The sequence below is a fragment of the Alligator sinensis genome, unplaced genomic scaffold (assembly GCF_000455745.1).
Source record: "Alligator sinensis unplaced genomic scaffold, ASM45574v1 scaffold717_1, whole genome shotgun sequence".
NCBI classification, from domain to species: Eukaryota; Metazoa; Chordata; order Crocodylia; family Alligatoridae; genus Alligator; species Alligator sinensis.
In genome coordinates this window covers 1,043,070-1,051,283 of record NW_005841961.1, presented here as the reverse complement: position 1 = coordinate 1,051,283, position 8,214 = coordinate 1,043,070, and positions in this window count along the sequence as shown.

Below are 8,214 nucleotides of genomic sequence, written 5' to 3'. Positions count from 1 at the left end.
GTACTACTGAGGAATGAAACCATATTTTGGTATTTGGCTTCTCGGAATTCTAGGATTGTAAGTATATTATGAAAATAATAGTATTGATTCAAATTTAACTTTTAGTTGTAATTGTAGTTGTTTTTGTAACACTAATTCTTATAGCATTGTTTGGGAAGGAAGTGCATTCGGAGCATTGTTTCTGATATATGTAATTATTGTGTTCTTAATGTTTGTGGTGTTTCTTAAAGCTAAGCAGTGTTATATACGTAGCAAATAATTTAAAAATAAAATTGTGTTGTATGAATTAAGTGTGTAATCATTGTGAAATCATGCAATCAGCTAACTACTCCCCCAGCCAGTGCATCAAAACGAATCAGTAAATTGTGTGGGATTTTCTCTATTCCATAACCCACTAGAGACAAGGTTACCCAGAGAGGTGGTGGAAATTCCATCCTTGGGGGTTTTCAAACCCCGGCTAGACAAAGCTTGGCTGGGATGATCTAGTTGGGGATGGTCCTGCTCTGAGCAGGGGGTTGGACTAGATGACTTCCTGAGGTTCCTTCCAACCTTTATTTTCTATGATTCTGACTCTCTTAACTCACCAAAATGGCTTGCACTTTGATCACACTACTGTTGAATTCTAACTCCTTGCCCTCATCTCCAATGTCATCTAATAGTTTCTGTCTCCCTATCCTGCCAAAGACTTAACCAGTGACTTTCTAGTAAGTCTGATGTCTGTGGCTTCTCAGTCTCTCTCATCCCCACCTTCCCTGCTCTTCTATTAGTAGCACCCTTTACTCAGTGCTCTCCATGACTTTCACTTTGTTGTCTCATGGCACGGTCCATCCTCATCTATATGGCTCCTGTTGGTACAGAAACTGGGCATCTTTCCCAGTGAGAGGGAATCCATTTTTAAGTAGAGTTTAACTTTTGACAAAGTATTTACATGCCACTAGAACAAAGAACAGCTATAGTTTGCACAGAAAGTACTTACTTTTAATTCACTACATTTCTGCTAACAATTTTAAGCATCTAAGGTTTTCAAAAACATCTAAGTGTACACTGTACTGCCATCAAAGGTGCGACCGCTCTAATCCAGTTTGCTTAGGTAGTGATCAGATACTTCATCAAATAAATGTTAATCCAGGTAGCTCAAGTACTGATAATACTTGAGCTGCATGGGTTTCAACTACTTTGTAAGTACCCAGAGTCCTAGGCAGGCTGATACAACTAAATTCATGCTCCTGAAACTTCACTACTATTGGCTCCCAAGCTACTTAAATTAAAACTAGCACAGGATATTTAGTGCAGTAGCATCTTGGGAATGCAAGATAAACTGAGCCTAAGTCATTCTGGAATTTCAGTCCCCTTGACTTTGAATGGCACTTAAGTAACTTCAAAAGTACTTCAGGTGCTTTTGAAAATAAGACATAGGCACTTCTAAAAATTTATCAGAATCAATGTCAAAGTCCACGTACCGAATACCCAGTTGACCCCAGAGAATACTTTTAAAGCACAGTAATTTAGTGCTAATATGCCACACTGAATACATCACTGAACAAAGCTTCAGTCAATAAAAGAAACCTTTTAAATATTTGCCTTATTACTTGTCCTCTTGCATTTATACTCTCCACTGAATCTGTCTGGCAGTTGAAGCACATGTTTTCTGGGACCAGAAAGTTATGTTTTTGTCATTAAAGCTTACCAAGAACTTGACTGTGTTTAATCAGTTTGCTTCCACTCTCGTTGCTAGGCAATTTTTATTTAGTTTTTTCCAGATCTTCTCTCTTTTGACAGACTGGCAAGGCTAAATGGTAAAAAAAATAAACTTTTACTCTGAAGAAGTGATTTTTTTTTTGTTTTTTTTATATGCAAATTGAAACCATTCTTGCTTTTTAATCAGAGACTTGTTAGCCACTAAGAAGAAGGATTGAGTTTGTTCTTTTCTTTAAGATTGAAGGTGCACGATCTGTCACTAAGTTGACCATACTTATTTCTCCACCTATCTTCCCTTCTTATGTTATTAATTCAAATATTCAGAAACTTAAATGTCTGATCCAGGGAAATTATACATTCTTTTAGTATGTTTCTTCCCACTCCTCCACCTCTTCTTCAAATACATTGAGATGATTGATCTACATGCTCCTTTAACCTCAGTAGCCATATTAGCTGTCCATCTCTCAAGTATTTCTGGACTTATCTTTACAAGGCCCTTGAGAGGTAAAGGAATTGACACAAGTTACAACTAAGTGACTTGGCCAAGGTAACCCAAGGCTGAGGCAAAGCAAAAAAGTGAATTTGGGTCTCCTGAATTAAATTCGAGGGCACTAACAGCAAAAATATTCTTTGTCCGTTGTCTGGGTAGGGATGTGATCTCTATAGACAAAGCCAAGATTGTTAAAAGTGTGTGCAAGTTTGGCATAACAAGCCTAAGAGGTTGCACAAAACAGTAACCTCCAAATCACTATTTTTAGTGCTCTAAATTATGTTTTAAAGGAAATGGTGTTTAGAAAGCTCAGTTTACCCAACCTACAGCCACTCTGTCTCCCACTGCTAAGCTTCACTCCATTCCTCACACAATTTAATTTCCATTCCAAACAGCACTTTTCATCTTGAAGGCTAAGTATAGGCAGTCAAAAAGGCCAAGGCTGAATCAATTCAATCTTCACAGGTTAGTCTAAGCTGCGTAGATTGAACCTATAAGTAAGTGAACAGACATTCACTTTTGACTGCAGCTGCAGTGGCTCATGCCAGAAGCCAAAGGACACTAGAGCATGCCTCCCTGCTCAGCTGGAGCAGACAGCTTGGGCCAAGGCTAGCCTACCCACCCTGTGGAGAGGGGGGACACATGGTTGTGCAGAGGGTGCAAAGCATTCTGGAATGCTGGGGGGCTGTGAATTAATTTGAATCTGGAGAGTATCTGGGACAGAAGTTCAATAAACTGATTTAACCTAAATCAGTTAAGTCTGATACTATATCCATATCTTAAACCAGTTTCATACATTTTGAAAGCAGTTTATGTGCCCTGAACTTCTGTTGTGTTACAGATTTGAACAAGTTCTCAATTACTTATACCAGTTTATGTGTAATTTCTGTCCCTAGCCCAAGTGCTTTTGTGCAATATTAAATTGCCCAACATTGTAGTCTTTTTAGGAACTAAAAGACCACCCCACACTTATCCATGTGGGCACAAATGACACAGCTCAGAGCAATCCCAGCCAGATCATGAATAACTACAGAACTTTGGGAGTGGGGCTCAAAGGGTTGGGGGCGCAGGTGGTTTTCTCCTCGATCTTCCTGGTTATAGGTCATGGACACAGGAGGGAGAGAAAAATTCAAGAAGTAAACAGAAGACTGCAGCACTGGTGCCATCGTGAAGGCTTCGGTTTCTATGACCACAGTCTGCACTTCAGAGAGACAAACAGTGAGTCATTGGGAAGGGACAGCCTCCACCTCACTCACACAGCGAAGGAGCTCTTCTCGGCCAGAATGTCTGATCTATTTGACCGGGCTTTAAACTAAATTTGCTGGGGGACGGGCGGATAACGACGGACACAAGCCCACCAAACATCAACCACTGAATCAGTAGGTCACACTGTACAAAGGAACTCACTCCTACCATCGCCCAGGGACAGGGCTCTTCTAAGAATGCAGGGAAACCTAGGTCTTCTGATGGCAGGCTCACTTGCCTATACACAAATGCCAGGAGCCTGGGCAACAAACAGGAGGAACTGTCTGTTCTGCTAAACAGAAATTACTATGATCTCTATGGATAATGGAGACCTGGTGGGACTCCATCTATGACTGGACCACAGGTATAGATGGCTATAGCCTGTATAGGAGAGATCATGTTGCAAGAAAGGACAGGGATGTGGCTATCTACATGAAGGAGCAATACACTGCCCTACAGGTGCAGACTGGCAACCAAGGAGGGTGACTTGAGACCCTCTGGGCAAGAATAAGTGGGGGGAACATGGTGGAGGGGATATAACAGTAGGAGTCTACTAACCTAGTACTGGCCAAAGTGACCTGAAAATCAAAGGGAAGCTGGGAGACAGTGACCACGAGTTGATCCCTTTCTCTCTCCATCACAATAGCAAGTCAGTCAGTAATGTGGAAGTCCTTGGCATTAGGAAAGCCGACTTTCACAAGCTTAGGATGCTAGTTGTTGAAGCCATGAGAAGCCATAATCTTACAGGGAAGGGAGCCCATGATGAGTGGTCACTCCTCAAGGATGCAGTCCTTGGAGCACAAGGGAAGTCCATTTCAGCCCGTATCAAAAACAACAAGGGTGACTCCCTTGGCTCAATAGGGAGCTCATGGACCTCCTGCACCTAAAAAGAGAAGCTTATAAAGGATGAAAGATGGGAAAAACCATTAAGGAGTATTCAGCACTGACCTGCACCTGCCTGCAGGGAGTGAGCTAGGAAAGCCAAAGCTGAAACCGAGCTCAAACTGGCTATAAAAGAACAATAAAAAGTCCTTCTTCAGATATGTGGGAAATTGGAAAAAAAACAAGGGCAACATTGGACCCTTGCTAAACCAAGTGGGGCAGCTGATAACTGACACCCAGGAAAAAGCCAATCTCCTTAATGATTACTTTGCATCAGTCTTCCATCAGCCCAACAGGATCACCCCGCCTGACAAGATGCAGCATCACCAGGGGAAGGGCAAACATACGCCCATCAGCGGTGTAGATCTTGTGAGGGAACACCTTGAGAGGATTTTTTATTTTAAACTTCATTGCAGAACAAGAAATTTTTTTTACCTCCCTGCCTGCCATCTGACACCTCCAGGGAAGGAATTTTACCTGATCAACACATCAAAGAGCTACTCAGCACAGCTGACAAAGACACTCTCATGGACCCAGAGGGACAGCCTTCCATCTCCAGTTCCTTCTCTGCAAAAATGAAGTTTATTTCCTACCTATGTGGACATTTTACCATCTTGTACCATCTATATTTTTTCCACAGCCTGACAAAGGGACTTTGATCCCAAAAGCTTGCAGAAAAAGACAATTTTCTTGCGATTTTCCAGTTGGTCTAATAAAAGGTATCATTTTGGAATCAAGAGTTCCAGTTTTTTGTATGTCTTTTTGAGAGTCTGGACATCCACAAATCAGCCGGCCCTGATGGAATGCACCCAAGAGTGCTAAAGGAACTGGCTGACATCACAGCACAGCCAATGACGAGGATATATGAGAATTTGTGGTGTTCAGGCAAGGTGCCTAATGATTACAAGAGGGCCAGTATGGTGCCTATCTTCAAGAAAGGAAGGAAGGAAGATTTAGGGAACTACAGGCCGATCAGTTTGACTTCAATCCCTGGAAAGATCTTGGAAAAATCATCAAGGAAACCATTAACAATAGGCTAACAGAAGGGAACATTCTAAGAGAAAGCCAATGCGACTCAGTTGTGGGTAGGTCTTGCCTGACCAATTTCATTTCCTTCTATGACCAGGTTATACATCACCTGGACAAAGGAGAAGAGGTGGATATCATATTTTTGGACTTCAAGAAAGCCTTTGGCCTGGTGTCCCATGATGTCCTCATGGAAAAACTGGGGAACTGTGGCCTCAACAATCTCAGTCCGATGGCTGGCAAACTGGCTCCATGGATGGACCCAGAGAGTGACGGTCAATGGAACCAAATCAACATGGAGCATACAGAACAGTGGCATTCCCCAGGACTCCGTTCTTGGACCTGTACTCTCCAATGTATTTATAAATGATCTGGACTCTGGTGTCAGAAGCAGACTGGCTAAGTTCACTGACAACACCAAACTATGGGGAAATGCAGACACCATAGAGGATAGGCTGGCAATCCAGGCTGACGTCAATAGGCTTACAAGGTAGGCGGATCAAAACCTGATGGCATTCAACACTGAGAAATGCAAGGTGCTCCACCTCAGGAGAAAAAGCCTGCACCGCATTTATAGGCTCGGCAGTGCTACACTCACTAGCACCACAACTGAAAGAGATTTGGGGGTCATGATTGACCACAAGATGAACATGAGCCACCAATGCAATGCCACAGCTAGCAAAGCAAATGAAACTCTGGCTTGCATCTACCAATGCATCTCAAGCAAGACCCAGGCAGTCATCCTCCCACTTTACTCAGCCTTGGTGAGGCTACAACTGGAATACTGTATCCAATTCTGGGTTCCACAATTCAGAAAGGATGTGGAGAAGCTTGAAAGAGTCTAGAGGGGAGCCATGCAAATTATTAGAAGGCAAGAGAGCAGGCCTTGTGAGGAAAGGCTGAGAGCCATAGGACTCTTCAGCCTGGAAAAGCATAGGCTCAGGGTTGACTTAGTGGCAGCCTACAAGTACACAAGGAATGTGCATCAGGAACTGGGAAAACATCTGTTCACCAGAGCACCCCAAGGGAAGACAAGGTCCAACAATCACAAACTCCTGGAAGACCATTTTAAGCTGGACATAAGGAAAAACTTTTTTTTTCTGTCCAAGTCCCCAGGGCCTGGATTAAGCCCCCCCCCCCCAGAGATGCTGCAAACACCTACTCTGGATACTTCCAAAAAATGCATGGATGCCTATGTTGCTGGGATCATTCGACCCCAGCTGACTTCCCTCCCTTTGGACAGGGGGCTAGACCCGATGATCTTGCAAGATCCCTTCCAGCCCTAATGTCTATCAAATCTATGAAATTTACCCTTTGCTCACAGTTTATTTTTTTATACAACCATCACAGTTCTGCATTCAACAGTGGTAAAGGCTTTCTTCAAAGCACCTTTGTATTAGAGGTATACCGATATATTAGTCCATATCATATTGGCACTGATAAAAGGAAAATTGACATTATTGGCAGTCAGCTTTTTTTGGCCAATGTGAACGATGATGTCACTGATAAATGTCATGTGCATGTGCACAGCTGCAGAATGCGCATGGTCAGGAAAGCAGCCTAGCAGCTTGGAGAGCAGTATCTGGCCAGTAAGTCTGAGGGGGGAGGGGGTGCAGATTAAGGCCCCCATGGTGAAGGAGGGAGAGAGTGGGGTGGGGGCAGGGGCTGCAGCTCCCCCCCATAGCCCCCACTCCCAGTGCCACTACCTGCCCCATCCCAACCTGCCCTGAGTACAGCCCTAGTCCAGGTCCCCAGCTGGGAAGAGGCCAGTGCAGCCCCTGAACTTGAACCTGAAGTGGGCAGTCCATTTTTGCCCCATACACAAATTTGGGGGGCACGTCTCTCCCAGGGGTGTGCACAGTGTCAGGAGCTCCCCCCCCCTCCTCCCCACACCTCCAGCGCCCCCGAATAAGTCACTTATAGCTCCGCCCCACACCCTGCCCTGCCCCAGCCCCACTCCCTCCCTCACTGTGGGGGCCTCAATCCACCCCCACCACACACACTCCTTCCCCCCCACAGACTTTTCAGCCAGATGCTGCTCTCCCAGCTGCCAAGCTACATATCAACTATCAGATTGGTATCGGCTGATATGGTTGGTTAATAATCAGCCATTGGTATCGGCCCAAAAAATCGTTATCAGTGCACCTCTACTTTGTATTTTATTCTAGGTGGTACACACTGTCCTTTACTCCTGTGACCAATTATCTTCTGTGTTTCCCCTAATTGTTAAGAAGCTGATACTGTTGAGTCCAATTAGATATCCAAATTCTTCTTTATTAAGGGGGTGGAAAAAAACAAAATTAAATGTCCCTAAGTAAAGATTGCCAACATTAGTGTTGGCATCACAAGTGATGATTAAAAGTTTAGAAGTTTAGTCCTTACAGATTGCATGAGTTTAATATATTCAGTGAGGTGCCACTGTGAGTTGAAGCAAGAATTTTTTAGGCAAAGGTTTAAAAATACCCACAAAAATATGCCAGTTAAAGAACTTAAAATATATATTTTTTTAATTAGTGCAGAGTATTTGTCTCTTGTGATACAATTTTTTTCCACTGATAAAAAAATGTAAGTAGGCATGTTAACATTTTACAATGAACTGGTAAAATACAGCATACACCTGTTTCAAAAAGAAATGTGGCTGAGTCACGCTGTGATCACATGGAGCTAAATTGTACTCAGGTTCACCTATGAAGCAAGAGTCCAGGAGTCTTCTGCCTTTCACCTTGTCCCACAATACCTATTTATTGCAAGCCATTAGGAGTGTTCTTTCCTTGTAGGTACTAGGAAAACTAACTGCCAAAATTGTGGGAGAAGAGAGAGAAAAGGTCTTGATTCCAATCTCCGCTGTACTGGAGAGCACAATAGGGTCTGTA